At 45.1% G+C, this 18,635-nt stretch overlaps 13 non-coding genes across 13 annotated transcripts; all 13 read left to right on the top strand.

Moving 5' to 3' along the window:
• The first annotated feature begins 537 nt into the window (after positions 1-537).
• On the top strand, positions 538-625 carry trnay-gua (transfer RNA tyrosine (anticodon GUA)). Its single transcript is given in 2 exon segments — positions 538-574; positions 590-625. It is a non-coding gene; the product is annotated as a tRNA-Tyr (tRNA).
• Positions 626-1,416: 791 nt separating this feature from the next.
• On the top strand, positions 1,417-1,504 carry trnay-gua (transfer RNA tyrosine (anticodon GUA)). The gene is given in 2 exon segments: positions 1,417-1,453; positions 1,469-1,504. It is a non-coding gene; the product is annotated as a tRNA-Tyr (tRNA).
• Positions 1,505-2,102: 598 nt separating this feature from the next.
• Positions 2,103-2,190, top strand: trnay-gua (transfer RNA tyrosine (anticodon GUA)). Its single transcript is given in 2 exon segments — positions 2,103-2,139; positions 2,155-2,190. It is a non-coding gene; the product is annotated as a tRNA-Tyr (tRNA).
• Positions 2,191-2,976: 786 nt separating this feature from the next.
• trnay-gua (transfer RNA tyrosine (anticodon GUA)) lies at positions 2,977-3,167 on the top strand. Its single transcript has 2 exons — positions 2,977-3,013; positions 3,132-3,167. It is a non-coding gene; the product is annotated as a tRNA-Tyr (tRNA).
• Positions 3,168-3,953: 786 nt separating this feature from the next.
• Positions 3,954-4,041, top strand: trnay-gua (transfer RNA tyrosine (anticodon GUA)). Its single transcript is given in 2 exon segments — positions 3,954-3,990; positions 4,006-4,041. It is a non-coding gene; the product is annotated as a tRNA-Tyr (tRNA).
• Positions 4,042-4,751: 710 nt separating this feature from the next.
• Positions 4,752-4,839, top strand: trnay-gua (transfer RNA tyrosine (anticodon GUA)). Its single transcript is given in 2 exon segments — positions 4,752-4,788; positions 4,804-4,839. It is a non-coding gene; the product is annotated as a tRNA-Tyr (tRNA).
• A 786-nt stretch (positions 4,840-5,625) lies between these two features.
• trnay-gua (transfer RNA tyrosine (anticodon GUA)) lies at positions 5,626-5,713 on the top strand. The gene is given in 2 exon segments: positions 5,626-5,662; positions 5,678-5,713. It is a non-coding gene; the product is annotated as a tRNA-Tyr (tRNA).
• A 600-nt stretch (positions 5,714-6,313) lies between these two features.
• trnay-gua (transfer RNA tyrosine (anticodon GUA)) lies at positions 6,314-6,401 on the top strand. The gene is given in 2 exon segments: positions 6,314-6,350; positions 6,366-6,401. It is a non-coding gene; the product is annotated as a tRNA-Tyr (tRNA).
• Positions 6,402-7,187: 786 nt separating this feature from the next.
• trnay-gua (transfer RNA tyrosine (anticodon GUA)) lies at positions 7,188-7,275 on the top strand. The gene is given in 2 exon segments: positions 7,188-7,224; positions 7,240-7,275. It is a non-coding gene; the product is annotated as a tRNA-Tyr (tRNA).
• Positions 7,276-7,917: 642 nt separating this feature from the next.
• On the top strand, positions 7,918-8,005 carry trnay-gua (transfer RNA tyrosine (anticodon GUA)). Its single transcript is given in 2 exon segments — positions 7,918-7,954; positions 7,970-8,005. It is a non-coding gene; the product is annotated as a tRNA-Tyr (tRNA).
• A 792-nt stretch (positions 8,006-8,797) lies between these two features.
• On the top strand, positions 8,798-8,885 carry trnay-gua (transfer RNA tyrosine (anticodon GUA)). The gene is given in 2 exon segments: positions 8,798-8,834; positions 8,850-8,885. It is a non-coding gene; the product is annotated as a tRNA-Tyr (tRNA).
• Positions 8,886-13,161: 4,276 nt separating this feature from the next.
• Positions 13,162-13,249, top strand: trnay-gua (transfer RNA tyrosine (anticodon GUA)). Its single transcript is given in 2 exon segments — positions 13,162-13,198; positions 13,214-13,249. It is a non-coding gene; the product is annotated as a tRNA-Tyr (tRNA).
• Positions 13,250-14,046: 797 nt separating this feature from the next.
• Positions 14,047-14,134, top strand: trnay-gua (transfer RNA tyrosine (anticodon GUA)). Its single transcript is given in 2 exon segments — positions 14,047-14,083; positions 14,099-14,134. It is a non-coding gene; the product is annotated as a tRNA-Tyr (tRNA).
• The last annotated feature ends 4,501 nt before the right edge of the window (positions 14,135-18,635 follow it).

The raw sequence follows: 18,635 nt of genomic DNA, 5'->3' as shown, positions 1-18,635 counted from the left end.
CTAACACATTATCTTTCCCTGAGAACGCCAAATTCTTCACTTGTTGGTCTTCCATAGGACAGGTGGTAGAGCGGCGGAGTGTACGTGAAATTGCAACAATCCTTATGTCACTGGCTCACACTATCTCAAAGGAGGATAACCTTTTCCGCATTTGTGCTGACTTTTTGACGTTTGCAAAGTTATTCCCTAAAAGCAATTATTTCCCTGACCGGGAATCAAACACGGGACACAACAGCAAAAGCTCCAAATCCTTGTCACTAGACCACCAGGGAAAGGGAAAAATCTTCAGCAGTGTCGGGCCTAAACAGCATTCTTTACCCTCGGCTCACATTTTCTCTATCCCCAAATGCAACTACTGGCATTCTCAGGGGATGTAGCTCAGCAGAAGTGCGCATGCTTTGCATGTATGAGGACCCGGCTTCAATCCCTGGCATCTCCATGAAACCACCAAACTAAGAAGTTAACTTTTAAAAGGGCTCATATCCATCAGCAGAACTTATGACCATCTAGGTGATGGCGTTGTGACATACTCATCGACCTTTGATAGCTCAGTTGGGAGAGCGGAGGACTGTAGGTGCTAATTACAGCAATCCTTAGGTCGCTGGTTCAAATCCGGCTCAAAGGAGTGAAATTTTTCTTGTGGATTGCCCCAATTTTTTGACAGCCGTGAACTTTGACTTGCAATTGACTAACACATTATCTTTCCCTGAGAACGCCAAATTCTTCATTTCTTGCTCTCCGTAGAACAGTTGGTAGAGTGGATGACGGTAGGTGCTCTGTGCAGCAATCCTTAGGTCGCTGGTTCGGTTCAAAGGAGTGTACATTTTCTTGTGGATTGCCCCAATTTTTTGACAGCCGTGAACTTTGACTTGCGATTGACTAACACATTATCTTTCCCTGAGAACGCCGAATTCTTCACTTGTTGGTCTTCCATAGGACAGGTGGTAGAGCGGCGGAGTGTACGTGAAATTGCAACAATCCTTATGTCACTGGCTCACACTATCTCAAAGGAGGATAACCTTTTCCGCATTTGTGCTGACTTTTTGACGTTTGCAAAGTTATTCCCTAAAAGCAATTATTTCCCTGACCGGGAATCAAACACGGGACACAACAGCAAAAGCTCCAAATCCTTGTCACTAGACCACCAGGGAAAGGGAAAAACCTTCAGCAGTGTCGGGCCTAAACAGCATTCTTTACCCTCGGCTCACATTTTCTCTATCCCCAAATGCAACTACTGGCATTCTCAGGGGATGTAGCTCAGCAGAAGTGCGCATGCTTTGCATGTATGAGGACCCGGCTTCAATCCCTGGCATCTCCATGAAACCACCAAACTAAGAAGTTAACTTTTAAAAGGGCTCATATCCATCAGCAGAACTTATGACCATCTAGGTGATGGCGTTGTGACATACTCATCGACCTTTGATAGCACAGTTGGTAGAGCGGAGGACTGTAGGTGCTAATTACAGCAATCCTTAGGTTGCTGGTTCAAATCTGGCTCAAAGGAGTGAAATTTTTCTTGTGGATTGCCCCAATTTTTGACAGCCGTGAACTTTGACTTGCGATTGACTAACACATTATCTGTCCCTGAGAACGCCAAATTCTTCACTTGTTGGTCTTCCATAGGACAGGTGGTAGAGCGGCGGAGTGTACGTGAAATTGCAACAATCCTTATGTCACTGGCTCACACTATCTCAAAGGAGGATAACCTTTTCCGCATTTGTGCTGACTTTTTGACGTTTGCAAAGTTATTCCCTAAAGCAATTATTTCCCTGACCGGGAATCAAACACGGGACACAACAGCAAAAGCTCCAAATCCTTGTCACTAGACCACCAGGGAAAGGGAAAAATCTTCAGCAGTGTCGGGCCTAAACAGCATTCTTTACCCTCGGCTCACATTTTCTCTATCCCCAAATGCAACTACTGGCATTCTCAGGGGATGTAGCTCAGCAGAAGTGCGCATGCTTTGCATGTATGAGGACCCGGCTTCAATCCCTGGCATCTCCATGAAACCACCAAACTAAGAAGTTAACTTTTAAAAGGGCTCATATCCATCAGCAGAACTTATGACCATCTAGGTGATGGCGTTGTGACATACTCATCGACCTTTGATAGCTCAGTTGGTAGAGCAGAGGACTGTAGGTGCTAATTACAGCAATCCTTAGGTCGCTGGTTCAAATCTGGCTCAAAGGAGTGAAATTTTTCTTGTGGATTGCCCCAATTTTTTGACAGCCGTGAACTTTGACTTGCGATTGACTAACACATTATCTTTCCCTGAGAACGCCAAATTCTTCATTTCTTGCTCTCCGTAGGACAGTTGGTAGAGTGGATGACGGTAGGTGCTCTGTGCAGCAATCCTTAGGTCGCTGGTTCAAAGGAGTGTACATTTTCTTGTGGATTGCCCCAATTTTTTGACAGCCGTGAACTTTGACTTGCGATTGACTAACATATTATCTTTCCCTGAGAGCGCCGAATTCTTCACTTGTTGGTCTTCCATAGGACAGGTGGTAGAGCGGCGGAGTGTACGTGAAATTGCAACAATCCTTATGTCACTGGCTCACACTATCTCAATGGAGGATAACCTTTTCCGCATTTGTGCTGACTTTTTGATGTTTGCAAAGTTATTCCCTAAAAGCAATTATTTCCCTGACCGGGAATCAAACACGGGACACAACAGCAAAAGCTCCAAATCCTTGTCACTAGACCACCAGGGAAAGGGAAAAACCTTCAGCAGTGTCGGGCCTAAACAGCATTCTTTACCCTCGGCTCACATTTTCTCTATCCCCAAATGCAACTACTGGCATTCTCAGGGGATGTAGCTCAGCAGAAGTGCGCATGCTTTGCATGTATGAGGACCCGGCTTCAATCCCTGGCATCTCCATGAAACCACCAAACTAAGAAGTTAACTTTTAAAAGGGCTCATATCCATCAGCAGAACTTATGACCATCTAGGTGATGGCGTTGTGACATACTCATCGACCTTTGATAGCTCAGTTGGTAGAGCGGAGGACTGTAGGTGCTAATGTGCGAAGAGTGTACATTTCTTGTGGATGCCCCAATTTTTTGACAGCGTGAACTTGACTATATCTATTAGACAGTTGGTAGAGTGGATTATGTAGGTGCTCTGTGCAGCAATCCTTAGGTCGCTGGTTCAAATCCGGTTCAAAGGAGTGTACATTTTCTTGTGGATTGCCCCAATTTTTTGACAGCCGTGAACTTTGACTTGCGATTGACTAACACATTATCTTTCCCTGAGAACGCCAAATTCTTCATTTCTTGCTCTCCGTAGGACAGTTGGTAGAGTGGATGACGGTAGGTGCTCTGTGCAGCAATCCTTAGGTCGCTGGTTCAAAGGAGTGTACATTTTCTTGTGGATTGCCCCAATTTTTTGACAGCCGTGAACTTTGACTTGCGATTGACTAACATATTATCTTTCCCTGAGAGCGCCGAATTCTTCACTTGTTGGTCTTCCATAGGACAGGTGGTAGAGCGGCGGAGTGTACGTGAAATTGCAACAATCCTTATGTCACTGGCTCACACTATCTCAATGGAGGATAACCTTTTCCGCATTTGTGCTGACTTTTTGACGTTTGCAAAGTTATTCCCTAAAAGCAATTATTTCCCTGACCGGGAATCAAACACGGGACACAACAGCAAAAGCTCCAAATCCTTGTCACTAGACCACCAGGGAAAGGGAAAAACCTTCAGCAGTGTCGGGCCTAAACAGCATTCTTTACCCTCGGCTCACATTTTCTCTATCCCCAAATGCAACTACTGGCATTCTCAGGGGATGTAGCTCAGCAGAAGTGCGCATGCTTTGCATGTATGAGGACCCGGCTTCAATCCCTGGCATCTCCATGAAACCACCAAACTAAGAAGTTAACTTTTAAAAGGGCTCATATCCATCAGCAGAACTTATGACCATCTAGGTGATGGCGTTGTGACATACTCATCGACCTTTGATAGCTCAGTTGGTAGAGCGGAGGACTGTAGGTGCTAATTACAGCAATCCTTAGGTCGCTGGTTCAAATCTGGCTCAAAGGAGTGAAATTTTCTTGTGGATTGCCCCAATTTTTTGACAGCCGTGAACTTTGACTTGCGAATGACTAACACATTATCTTTCCCTGAGAAGATGGTAGCAACTTAGTAAAGGAGTATACATTTTCTTGTGGATTGCCCCAATTTTTGACAGCCGTGAACTTTGACTTGCGATTGACTAACATATTATCTTTCCCTGAGAGCGCCGAATTCTTCACTTGTTGGTCTTCCATAGGACAGGTGGTAGAGCGGCGGAGTCTCTGTGAAATTGCAACAATCCTTATGTCACTGGCTCACACTATCTCAAAGGAGGATAACCTTTTCCGCATTTGTGCTGACTTTCTGATGTTTGCAAAGTTATTCCCTAAAAGCAATTATTTCCCTGACCGGGAATCAAACACGGGACACAACAGCAAATGCTCCAAATCCTTGTCACTAGACCACCAGGGAGAGGGAAAAACCTTCAGCAGTGTCGGGCCTAAACAGCATTCTTTACCCTCGGCTCACATTTTCTCTATCCCCAAATGCAACTACTGGCATTCTAAGGGGATGTAGCTCAGCAGAAGTGCGCATGCTTTGCATGTATGAGGACCCGGCTTCAATCCCTGGCATCTCCATGAAACCACCAAACTAAGAAGTTTAACTTTTAAAAGGGCTCATATCCATCAGCAGAACTTATGACCATCTAGGTGATGGCGTTGTGACATACTCATCGACCTTTGATAGCTCAGTTGGTAGAGCGGAGGACTGTAGGTGCTAATTACAGCAATCCTTAGGTCGATGGTTCAAATCTGGCTCAAAGGAGTGAACTTTTTCTTGTGGATTGCCCCAATTTTTTGACAGCCGTGAACTTTGACTTGCGATTGACTAACACATTATCTTTCCCTGAGAACGCCAAATTCTTCATTTCTTGCTCTCCGTAGGACAGTTGGTAGAGTGGATGACGGTAGGTGCTCTGTGCAGCAATCCTTAGGTCGCTGGTTCAAAGGAGGGTACATTTTCTTGTGGATTGCCCCAATTTTTTGACAGCCGTGAACTTTGACTTGCGAATGACTAACACATTATCTTTCCCTGAGAACGCCGAATTCTTCACTTGTTGGTCTTCCATAGGACAGGTGGTAGAGCGGCGGAGTGTACGTGAAATTGCAACAATCCTTATGTCACTGGCTCACACTATCTCAAAGGAGGATAACCTTTTCCGCATTTGTGCTGACTTTTTGACGTTTGCAAAGTTATTCCCTAAAAGCAATTATTTCCCTGACCGGGAATCAAACACGGGACACAACAGCAAAAGCTCCAAATCCTTGTCACTAGACCACCAGGGAAAGGGAAAAACCTTCAGCAGTGTCGGGCCTAAACAGCATTCTTTACCCTCGGCTCACATTTTCTCTATCCCCAAATGCAACTACTGGCATTCTCAGGGGATGTAGCTCAGCAGAAGTGCGCATGCTTTGCATGTATGAGGACCCGGCTTCAATCCCTGGCATCTCCATGAAACCACCAAACTAAGAAGTTAACTTTTAAAAGGGCTCATATCCATCAGCAGAACTTATGACCATCTAGGTGATGGCGTTGTGACATACTCATCGACCTTTGATAGCTCAGTTGGTAGAGCGGAGGACTGTAGGTGCTAATTACAGCAATCCTTAGGTCGCTGGTTCAAATCTGGCTCAAAGGAGTGAAATTTTTCTTGTGGATTGCCCCAATTTTTTGACAGCCGTGAACTTTGACTTGCAAATGACTAACACATTATCTTTCCCTGAGAACGCCGAATTCTTCACTTGTTGGTCTTCCATAGGACAGGTGGTAGAGCGGCGGAGTGTACGTGAAATTGCAACAATCCTTATGTCACTGGCTCACACTATCTCAAAGGAGGATAACCTTTTCCGCATTTGTGCTGACTTTCTGATGTTTGCAAAGTTATTCCCTAAAAGCAATTATTTCCCTGACCGGGAATCAAACACGGGACACAACAGCAAAAGCTCCAAATCCTTGTCACTAGACCACCAGGGAAAGGGAAAAACCTTCAGCAGTGTCGGGCCTAAACAGCATTCTTTACCCTCGGCTCACATTTTCTCTATCCCCAAATGCAACTACTGGCATTCTCAGGGGATGTAGCTCAGCAGAAGTGCGCATGCTTTGCATGTATGAGGACCCGGCTTCAATCCCTGGCATCTCCATGAAACCACCAAACTAAGAAGTTAACTTTTAAAAGGGCTCATATCCATCAGCAGAACTTATGACCATCTAGGTGATGGCGTTGTGACATACTCATCGACCTTTGATAGCTCAGTTGGTAGAGCGGAGGACTGTAGGTGCTAATTACAGCAATCCTTAGGTCGCTGGTTCAAATCCGGCTCAAAGGAGTGAAATTTTTCTTGTGGATTGCCCCAATTTTTTGACAGCCGTGAACTTTGACTTGCGATTGACTAACACATTATCTTTCCCTGAGAACGCCAAATTCTTTATTTCTTGCTCTCCGTAGGACAGTTGGTAGAGTGGATGACGGTAGGTGCTCTGTGCAGCAATCCTTAGGTCGCTGGTTCAAAGGAGTGTACATTTTCTTGTGGATTGCCCCAATTTTTTGACAGCCGTGAACTTTGACTTGCGATTGACTAACATATTATCTTTCCCTGAGAGCGCCGAATTCTTCACTTGTTGGTCTTCCATAGGACAGGTGGTAGAGCGGCGGAGTGTACGTGAAATTGCAACAATCCTTATGTCACTGGCTCACACTATCTCAAAGGAGGATAACCTTTTCCGCATTTGTGCTGACTTTTTGACGTTTGCAAAGTTATTCCCTAAAAGCAATTATTTCCCTGACCGGGAATCAAACACGGGACACAACAGCAAAAGCTCCAAATCCTTGTCACTAGACCACCAGGGAAAGGGAAAAACCTTCAGCAGTGTCGGGCCTAAACAGCATTCTTTACCCTCGGCTCACATTTTCTCTATCCCCAAATGCAACTACTGGCATTCTCAGGGGATGTAGCTCAGCAGAAGTGCGCATGCTTTGCATGTATGAGGACCCGGCTTCAATCCCTGGCATCTCCATGAAACCACCAAACTAAGAAGTTAACTTTTAAAAGGGCTCATATCCATCAGCAGAACTTATGACCATCTAGGTGATGGCGTTGTGACATAGTCATCGACCTTTGATAGCTCAGTTGGTAGAGCGGAGGACTGTAGGTGCTAATTACAGCAATCCTTAGGTCGCTGGTTCAAATCCGGCTCAAAGGAGTGAAATTTTTCTTGTGGATTGCCCCAATTTTTTGACAGCCGTGAACTTTGACTTGCAATTGACTAACACATTATCTTTCCCTGAGAACGCCAATTTTCGAAAAAAACTAATATTATCTTTCCCTGAGAGCGCCGAATTCTTCACTTGTTGGTCTTCCATAGGACAGGTGGTAGAGCGGCGGAGTGTACGTGAAATTGCAACAATCCTTATGTCACTGGCTCACACTATCTCAAAGGAGGATAACCTTTTCCGCATTTGTGCTGACTTTTTGACGTTTGCAAATTTATTCCCTAAAAGCAATTATTTCCCTGACCGGGAATCAAACACGGGACACAACAGCAAAAGCTCCAAATCCTTGTCACTAGAACACCAGGGAAAGGGAAAAACCTTCAGCAGTGTCGGGCCTAAACAGCATTCTTTACCCTCGGCTCACATTTTCTCTATCCCCAAATGCAACTACTGGCATTCTCAGGGGATGTAGCTCAGCAGAAGTGCGCATGCTTTGCATGTATGAGGACCCGGCTTCAATCCCTGGCATCTCCATGAAACCACCAAACTAAGAAGTTAACTTTTAAAAGGGCTCATATCCATCAGCAGAACTTATGACCATCTAGGTGATGGCGTTGTGACATACTCATCGACCTTTGATAGCTCAGTTGGTAGAGCGGAGGACTGTAGGTGCTAATTACAGCAATCCTTAGGTCGCTGGTTCAAATCCGGCTCAAAGGAGTGAAATTTTTCTTGTGGATTGCCCCAATTTTTTGACAGCCGTGAACTTTGACTTGCAATTGACTAACACATTATCTTTCCCTGAGAACGCCAAATTCTTCATTTCTTGCTCTCCGTAGAACAGTTGGTAGAGTGGATGACGGTAGGTGCTCTGTGCAGCAATCCTTAGGTCGCTTTCAAAGGTTCAAAGGAGTGTACATTTTCTTGTGGATTGCCCCAATTTTTTGACAGCCGTGAACTTTGACTTGCGATTGACTAACATATTATCTTTCCCTGAGAGCGCCGAATTCTTCACTTGTTGGTCTTCCATAGGACAGGTGGTAGAGCGGCGGAGTGTACGTGAAATTGCAACAATCCTTATGTCACTGGCTCACACTATCTCAATGGAGGATAACCTTTTCCGCATTTGTGCTGACTTTTTGACGTTTGCAAATTTATTCCCTAAAAGCAATTATTTCCCTGACCGGGAATCAAACACGGGACACAACAGCAAAAGCTCCAAATCCTTGTCACTAGACCACCAGGGAAAGGGAAAAACCTTCAGCAGTGTCGGGCCTAAACAGCATTCTTTACCCTCGGCTCACATTTTCTCTATCCCCAAATGCAACTACTGGCATTCTCAGGGGATGTAGCTCAGCAGAAGTGCGCATGCTTTGCATGTATGAGGACCCGGCTTCAATCCCTGGCATCTCCATGAAACCACCAAACTAAGAAGTTAACTTTTAAAAGGGCTCATATCCATCAGCAGAACTTATGACCATCTAGGTGATGGCGTTGTGACATAGTCATCGACCTTTGATAGCTCAGTTGGTAGAGCGGAGGACTGTAGGTGCTAATTACAGCAATCCTTAGGTCGCTGGTTCAAATCCGGCTCAAAGGAGTGAAATTTTTCTTGTGGATTGCCCCAATTTTTTGACAGCCGTGAACTTTGACTTGCGATTGACTAACACATTATCTTTCCCTGAGAACGCCAAATTCTTCATTTCTTGCTCTCCGTAGGACAGGTGATAGAGTGGATGACTGTAGGTGCTCTGTGCAGCAATCCTTAGGTCGCTGGTTCAAAGGAGTGTACATTTTCTTGTGGATTGCCCCAATTTTTTGACAGCCGTGAACTTTGACTTGCGATTAACTAACATATTATCTTTCCCTGAGAGCGCCGAATTCTTCACTTGTTGGTCTTCCATAGGACAGGTGGTAGAGCGGCGGAGTGTACGTGAAATTGCAACAATCCTTATGTCACTGGCTCACACTATCTCAAAGGAGGATAACCTTTTCCGCATTTGTGCTGACTTTTTGACGTTTGCAAATTTATTCCCTAAAAGCAATTATTTCCCTGACCGGGAATCAAACACGGGACACAACAGCAAAAGCTCCAAATCCTTGTCACTAGAACACCAGGGAAAGGGAAAAACCTTCAGCAGTGTCGGGCCTAAACAGCATTCTTTACCCTCGGCTCACATTTTCTCTATCCCCAAATGCAACTACTGGCATTCTCAGGGGATGTAGCTCAGCAGAAGTGCGCATGCTTTGCATGTATGAGGACCTGGCTTCAATCCCTGGCATCTCCATGAAACCACCAAACTAAGAAGTTAACTTTTAAAAGGGCTCATATCCATCAGCAGAACTTATGACCATCTAGGTGATGGCGTTGTGACATACTCATCGACCTTTGATAGCTCAGTTGGTAGAGCGGAGGACTGTAGGTGCTAATTACAGCAATCCTTAGGTCGCTGGTTCAAAGGAGTGTACATTTTCTTGTGGATTGCCCCAATTTTTTGACAGCCGTGAACTTTGACTTGCGATTGACTAACACATTATCTTTCCCTGAGAACGCCAAATTCTTCATTTCTTGCTCTCTGTAGGACAGTTGGTAGAGTGGATTACTGTAGGTGCTCTGTGCAGCAATCCTTAGGTCGCTGGTTCAAATCCGGTTCAAAGGAGTGTACATTTTCTTGTGGATTGCCCCAATTTTTTGACAGCCGTGAACTTTGACTTGCGATTGACTAACATATTATCTTTCCCTGAGAGCGCCGAATTCTTCACTTGTTGGTCTTCCATAGGACAGGTGGTAGAGCGGCGGAGTGTACGTGAAATTACAACAATCCTTATGTCACTGGCTCACACTATCTCAAAGGAGGATAACCTTTTCCGCATTTGTGCTGACTTTTTGACGTTTGCAAATTTATTCCCTAAAAGCAATTATTTCCCTGACTGGGAATCAAACACGGGACACAACAGCAAAAGCTCCAAATCCTTGTCACTAGACCACCAGGGAAAGGGAAAAACCTTCAGCAGTGTCGGGCCTAAACAGCATTCTTTACCCTCGGCTCACATTTTCTCTATCCCCAAATGCAACTACTGGCATTCTAAGGGGATGTAGCTCAGCAGAAGTGCGCATGCTTTGCATGTATGAGGACCCGGCTTCAATCACTGGCATCTCCATGAAACCACCAAACTAAGAAGTTAACTTTTAAAAGGGCTCATATCCATCAGCAGAACTTATGACCATCTAGGTGATGGCGTTGTGACATACTCATCGACCTTTGATAGCTCAGTTGGTAGAGCGGAGGACTGTAGGTGCTCTGTCTAGCAATCCTTATGTCGCTGGTTCAAAGGAGTGTACATTTTCTTGTGGATTGCCCCAATTTTTTGACAGCCGTGAACTTTGACTTGCGATTGACTAACATATTATCTTTCCCTGAGAGCGCCGAATTCTTCACTTGTTGGTCTTCCATAGGACAGGTGGTAGAGCGGCGGAGTCTATGTGAAATTGCAACAATCCTTATGTCACTGGCTCACACTATCTCAAAGGAGGATAACCTTTTCCGCATTTGTGCTGACTTTTTGACGTTTGCAAATTTATTCCCTAAAAGCAATTATTTCCCTGACCGGGAATCAAACACGGGACACAACAGCAAATGCTCCAAATCCTTGTCACTAGACCACCAGGGAAAGGGAAAAACCTTCAGCAGTGTCGGGCCTAAACAGCATTCTTTACCCTCGGCTCACATTTTCTCTATCCCCAAATGCAACTACTGGCATTCTAAGGGGATGTAGCTCAGCAGAAGTGCGCATGCTTTGCATGTATGAGGACCCGGCTTCAATCACTGGCATCTCCATGAAACCACCAAACTAAGAAGTTAACTTTTAAAAGGGCTCATATCCATTAGCAGAACTTATGACCATCTAGGTGATGGCGTTGTGACATACTCATCGACCTTTCATAGCTCAGTTGGTAGAGCGGAGGACTGTAGGTGCTACTGTCTAGCAATCCTTAGGTCGATGTCTGGCTCAAAGGAGTGAACATTTTCTTGTGGATTGCCCCAATTTTTTGACAGCCGTGAACTTCTACTTGCGATTGACTAACATATTATCTTTCCCTGAGAGCGCCGAATTCTTCACTTCTTGGTCTTCCATAGGACAGTTGGTAGAGCGGATGACGGTAGGTGCTCTGTGCAGCAATCCTTAGGTCGCTGGTTCAAATGGTTCAAAGGAGTGTAGATTTTCTTGTGGATTGCCCCAATTTTTTGACAGCCGTGAACTTTGACTTGCGATTGACTAACATATTATCTTTCCCTGAGAGCGCCGAATTCTTCACTTGTTGGTCTTCCATAGGACAGGTGGTAGAGCGGCGGAGTCTACGTGAAATTGCAACAATCCTTATGTCACTGGCTCACACTATCTCAAAGGAGGATAACCTTTTCCGCATTTGTGCTGACTTTCTGATGTTTGCAAAGTTATTCCCTAAAAGCAATTATTTCCCTGACCGGGAATCAAACACGGGACACAACAGCAAATGCTCCAAATCCTTGTCACTAGACCACCAGGGAGAGGGAAAAACCTTCAGCAGTGTCGGGCCTAAACAGCATTCTTTACCCTCGGCTCACATTTTCTCTATCCCCAAATGCAACTACTGGCATTCTAAGGGGATGTAGCTCAGCAGAAGTGCGCATGCTTTGCATGTATGAGGACCCGGCTTCAATCCCTGGCATCTCCATGAAACCACCAAACTAAGAAGTTTAACTTTTAAAAGGGCTCATATCCATTAGCAGAACTTATGACCATCTAGGTGATGGCGTTGTGATATACTTATCGACCTTTCATAGCTCAGTTGGTAGAGCGGAGGACTGTAGGTGCTAATTGCAGCAATCCTTAGGTCGATGGTTCAAATCTGGCTCAAAGGAGTGAACATTTTCTTGTGGATTGCCCCAATTTTTTGACAGCCGTGAACTTCTACTTGCGATTGACTAACACATTATCTTTCCCTGAGAACGCCTAATTCTTCATTTCTTGCTCTCCGTAGGACAGTTGGTAGAGTGGATGACGGTAGGTGCTCTGTGCAGCAATCCTTATGTCGCTGGTTCAAAGGAGTGTACATTTTCTTGTGGATTGCCCCAATTTTTTGACAGCCGTGAACTTTGACTTACGATTGACTAACACATTATCTGTCCCTGAGAACGCGAAATTCTTCATTTCTTCCTCTCCGTAGGACACTTGGTAGAGTGGATGACTGTAGGTGTTCTGTGCAGCAATCCTTAAGTCGCCGGTTCAAAGGAGTGTACCTTTTCTTGTGGATTGCCCCAATTTCTTGACAGCCGTGAACTTTGACTTGCGATTGACTAACATATTATCTTTCCCTGAGAGCGCCGAATTCTTCACTTGTTGGTCTTCCATAGGACAGGTGGTAGAGCGGCGGAGTGTACGTGAAATTGCAACAATCCTTATGTCACTGGCTCACACTATCTCAAAGGAGGATTACCTTTTCCGCATTTGTGCTGACTTTTTGACGTTTGCAAAGTTATTCCCTAAAAGCAATTATTTCCCTGACCGGGAATCAAACACGGGACACAACAGCAAAAGCTCCAAATCCTTGTCACTAGACCACCAGGGAAAGGGAAAAACCTTCAGCAGTGTCGGGCCTAAACAGCATTCTTTACCCTCGGCTCACATTTTCTCTATCCCCAAATGCAACTACTGGCATTCTCAGGGGATGTAGCTCAGCAGAAGTGCGCATGCTTTGCATGTATGAGGACCCGGCTTCAATCCCTGGCATCTCCATGAAACCACCAAACTAAGAAGTTAACTTTTAAAAGGGCTCATATCCATCAGCAGAACTTATGACCATCTAGGTGATGGCGTTGTGACATACTCATCGACCTTTGATAGCTCAGTTGGTAGAGCGGAGCATTGTAGGTGCTAATTACAGCAATCCTTAGGTCGCTGGTTCAAATCCGGCTCAAAGGAGTGAAATTTTTCTTGTGGATTGCCCCAATTTTTTGACAGCCGTGAACTTTGACTTGCGATTGACTAACACATTATCTTTCCCTGAGAACGCCAAATTCTTCATTTCTTGCTCTCCGTAGGACAGTTGGTAGAGTGGATGACGGTAGGTGCTCTGTGCAGCAATCCTTAGGTCGCTGGTTCAAATCCGGTTCAAAGGAGTGTACATTTTCTTGTGGATTGCCCCAATTTTTTGACAGCCGTGAACTTTGACTTGCGATTGACTAACATATTATCTTTCCCTGAGAGCGACGAATTCTTCACTTGTTGGTCTTCCATAGGACAGGTGGTAGAGCGGCGGAGTCTACGTGAAATTGCAACAATCCTTATGTCACTGGCTCACACTATCTCAAAGGAGGATAACCTTTTCCGCATTTGTGCTGACTTTTTGACGTTTGCAAAGTAATTCCCTAAAACCAATTATTTCCCTGACCGGGAATCAAACACGGGACACAACAGCAAAAGCTCCAAATCCTTGTCACTAGACCACCAGGGAAAGGGAAAAACCTTCAGCAGTGTCGGGCCTAAACAGCATTCTTTACCCTCGGCTCACATTTTCTCTATCCCCAAATGCTACTACTGGCATTCTAAGGGGATGTAGCTCAGCAGAAGTGCGCATGCTTAGCATGTATGAGGACCCGGCTTCAATCCCTGGCATCTCCATGAAACCACCAAACTAAGAAGTTAACTTTTAAAAGGGCTCATATCCATCAGCAGAACTTATGACCATCTAGGTGATGGCGTTGTGACATACTCATCGACCTTTGATAGCTCAGTTGGTAGAGCGGAGGACTGTAGGTGCTAATTACAGCAATCCTTAGGTCGCTGGTTCAAATCCGGCTCAAAGGAGTGTACATTTTCTTGTGGATTGCCCCAATTTCTTGACAGCCGTGAACTTTGACTTGCGATTGACTAACACATTATCTTTCCCTGAGAACGCCAAATTCTTCATTTCTTGCTCTCCGTAGGACAGTTGGTAGAGTGGATGACGGTAGGTGCTCTGTGCAGCAATCCTTAGGTCGCTGGTTCAAATCCGATTCAAAGGAGGGTACATTTTCTTGTGGATTGCCCCAATTTTTTGACAGCCGTGAACTTTGACTTGCGATTGACTAACATATTATCTTTCCCTGAGAGCGCCGAATTCTTCACTTGTTGGTCTTCCATAGGACAGGTGGTAGAGCGGCGGAGTCTACGTGAAATTGCAACAATCCTTATGTCACTGGCTCACACTATCTCAAAGGAGGATAACCTTTTCCGCATTTGTGCTGACTTTTCGACGTTTGCAAAGTTATTCCCTAAAAGCAATTATTTCCCTGACCGGGAATCAAACACGGGACACAACAGCAAAAGCTCCAAATCCTTGTCACTAGACCACCAGGGAAAGGGAAAAACCTTCAGCAGTGTCGGGCCTAAACAGCATTCTTTACCCTCGGCTCACATTTTCTCTATCCCAAATGCAACTAATTGCATTCTAAGGGGATGTAGTTCAGCAGAAGAGCGCATGCTTTGCATGTATGAGGACCTGGCTACAATCCCTGGCATCTCCATGAAACCGCCAAACTAAGAAGTTTAACTTTTAAAAGGGCTCATATCCATCAGCAGAACTTATGACCATCTAGGTGATGGCGGTGCAACATACTCTTCAACCTAGGTGCTAATTACAGCAATCCTTAGGTCGCTGGTTCAAATCCGGCACAAGGGAGTGTACATTTTCTTGTGGATTGCCCCAATTTTTTGACAGCCGTGCACATTGACTTGCGTTTGACTAACATATTATCTTTCCCTGAGAGCGCCGAATTCTTCACTTGTTGATCTTCCATATGAAAGTTGGTACAGAGGCGGAGTGTTCATGATATTGCAACAATCCTTACGTCACTGGCTCACACTCTCTCAAAGGAGGATAACTTTTTCTGCCCCAATTTTTTGACAGCTGTGCACTTTGACTTGCATTTTACTAACATATTATCTTTCCCTGAGAGCGCTGAATTTTTCACTTTTTGATCTTCCATAGGACAGTTGGTAGACTGGAGGACTGTAGGTGCTAATTGCAGCAATCCTTAGGTCGCTGGTTCAAAGAGTGTACATTTTCTTGTGGATTGCCCCAATTTTTTGACAGCCATGCACATATCCATCAGCAGAACTTATGACAATCTTGGTGATGGCTTTACGAAAGATTGCAAACAATCGTGACATGGTAAAGCAGCGGCCTCTAAATATTATCAGGAAGTTCAAGAAGGACAAAGGTTACGCTGCAGAGTACAAAGGCTTCATGGAAGAGATGATAAAAAAAGGTTACGCCAAGAAGGTACCACAAGAACAGCTCCTCAGAGAGAAAGGCAAGGTATGGTACATACCACACCATGGTGTTCACCATAAGTTCAAAGTAACAATACGAGTGGTGTTTGATCGTTCATCATCCTATAAAGGCACATCTCTCAACAGTGAACTCCTTCAAGGCCCTGACCTGGCAAACACGCTTATAGGAGTCTTGCTAAGATTTCAGCAAGAGCACGTTGCCATGACGGCAGACATCAAAGGAATGTTCCATCAAGTACGTGTCCATGAAGATGACTTAGACTTCCTGCGATTCCTATGGTGGCCAGACGGTGATACTAACAAAAGACTGGAGGAGTACAGAATAACGGTACATCTTTTCAGTGCTATATCCTCTCCACGTTGTGCAAATTTTGCACTGCGAAAGACTGCAGTAGACAACTGTGAGAGGTACGATGAAGAGGTGATTCGAACAGTCAAGTCCAACTTCTATGTTGATGACTGCCTCAAGTCAGTGGCCACAGAAGAACAAGCCATAGATCTCACAAAAAACCTCAGGGATGTGCGCTCTCAGGGTGGATTGAAATTGACCAAGTTGGTCAGCAACAGCCGCGCTGTGCTGGCTTCTATCCCCGATGAACACAAGGCCAAGCAGATAAAAGAACTGGACCTGGACAGAGAAAAGCTGCCTGTTGAAAGAGCACTTGGAATCCGATGGGCCATTGAAAGTGATGCGTTTACCTTCCGAGTCACTGTCAAGAACAGACCCCTTACAAGAAGAGCTATTCTCTCAACTGTCAGCTCTATTTATGATCCATTAGGTTTCCTCGCCCCATTCGTTTTAAAGGCAAAGCAAATTCTCCAAGCGCTCTGCAAGCTAAAGTGTGGATGGGATGAAGTCATCGCCAAAGAACACTATTTCATGGAAGAGATGGCTCTCAGAGCTGGACCAGCTGTCCAGATTCCAGATTGACAGGTGTATGATGCCTGAGAACTTTGGTCAGGTCAAGACCGCACAGCTGCATCACTTCGGTGACGCAAGTGAACAAGGTTATGGAACGGTAAGCTACCTTAGGTTCACAAATGGTATGGAAAAGGTCCACATCCCATTCATACTGGGGAAATCAAGAGTGACTACACTCATGCAGATGACGATCCCCAGACTGGAACTTGCCGCAGCAACATTGGAGGTGCGAGTGGACAGGATGTTAAGGTTGGAGCTCCAGATTGAACTTGAGGAGTCAACTTTCTGGACAGACAGTCAGTCTGTGCTAAAATACATCCACAACAATACCAAGAGATTCCATACCTTTGTGGCTAATAGGGTTGCTATGATCCGTGACCTATCAAAAGAAAAGCAGTGGAGGTATTTTAACTCCAAACACAACCCAGCCGATGATTCCTCAAGAGGATTACATGTTGAAACTTTCCTGAACTCAAAGAGATGGCGCAAAGGACCAGAATTCCTGGAGAAACCAGAAATGCAATGGCCGAAAGTCCCCGAGGAGCTTGGCTCCATCCCTCCGAATGATCCAGAGGTGAGAAAAGACATCATCGTAAATAGTACAAGTGTGGAAGAAAAGAGTCCGACCAGGAAACTGATTGAGTACTATTCAACATGGAACAGCTTGAAGAAAGCAGTTGCCTGGATGCTGAAACTGAAGAGACTTCTTCTACAGTTAAGACAGAAAAGGAAAGTTCTCACACAAACTGATCCAGGATCAGATCAGAGTCTAACAAACTCACTGAAGGAACAAATTGACAAGTTCAAACTGACGTTTGGAAAAGAAAGTCTGTCTGTGGATGACCTAGATGAAGCAGAAAAGGTCATCATTGAATTTGAGCAACGACAGCACTTTAAACAAGAAATTGCACTAGTTGTGAAAGGAAAACAATGTGCCAAGAGAAGCGACTCAATCTGTAAGCTTGATCCAATTTTTGACAATGGCATTCTGAGGGTGGGAGGAAAGTTAAGCAAAGCTGCTATGCCTACGGAACTAAAGAATCCTATGATCCTGCCCAAAGACTCCTACATCTCCAGACTGATCTTACTCCACATCCATGAGCAGGTTGGCCACTCTGGGAGAGGTCACATGCTTTCTAGACTTCGCCAGCGATATTGGATACCCAGTGCCAACTCCTTAGTAAGGAAGATCCTTAAGAGCTGTGTCTTCTGCAGGCGGATGCAAGCTAGAGCTTGAGAACAGAAGATGGCCGACCTTCCACAAGATCGGGTGTCACCTGATTTGCCGGCTTTCACCCATGTGGGCATAGATTACTTCGGCCCCATAGAGGTGAAGCGAGGCCGCATTCATGTGAAGCGGTATGGTGTGATCTTTACTTGCCTTGTGAGTCGAGCTGTCCATCTAGAGGTTTCTAGTTATCTGGATACTGATTCCTGCATCAATGCCCTGCGCAGGTTCATCTGTCGAAGGGGCCCAGTAACAAGTATCAGAACAGAAAATGGCATCAACTTTGTTGGAACACACAGAGAGCTAGGAGAAGCTCTGAAAGAGCTGGATCACAACAAGTTTCAAAACGGATTACTGAAGGAAGGAGTGACATGGTCATTCATTCCTCCCTCTGGAGCCCAACATGGGCGGGTATGGGAAAGGTTGATCCGACTGGTGAAAAATATCCTCTATTCAGTCCTTAAAGAGCAAGTACTGGATGATGAGGCTTTGCAGACAGCCTTGTGTGAAGTTGAGGCGATTATGAACGACAGACCAATCACAACTGTAACAAATGACCCTAATGATCTAGAACCCTTGACTCCAAACCATCTGCGTCATCTGAAAGCAAAGCCAGTCCTGCCACCAGGACTATTCCAGAGAGGAGATCTATACTCACAAAGGAGATGGAAGCAAGTACAATATATTACTGACCTCTTCTGGAAGAGATGGATCAGGGAGTATCTTCCACTTATGTAGGAGTGGAACAAGTGGAACAAAAACTAAGAGAAACTTCAGTCCTGGTGACCTTGTTGTCATCGTCGACAACACCGCCCCTAGGAACTCTTGGCTAATGGGGCGTGTGGTGGAGGCTTTGCAAGGGGCCAAAGGTCATGGTTAAGACT

The sequence above is a fragment of the Salmo salar genome, chromosome ssa27 (assembly GCF_905237065.1).
Source record: "Salmo salar chromosome ssa27, Ssal_v3.1, whole genome shotgun sequence".
Taxonomy (NCBI): domain Eukaryota; kingdom Metazoa; phylum Chordata; class Actinopteri; order Salmoniformes; family Salmonidae; genus Salmo; species Salmo salar.
The sequence above is the reverse complement of the archived record's forward strand: the minus strand, read 5'-3'. Positions and strand labels throughout refer to the sequence as shown.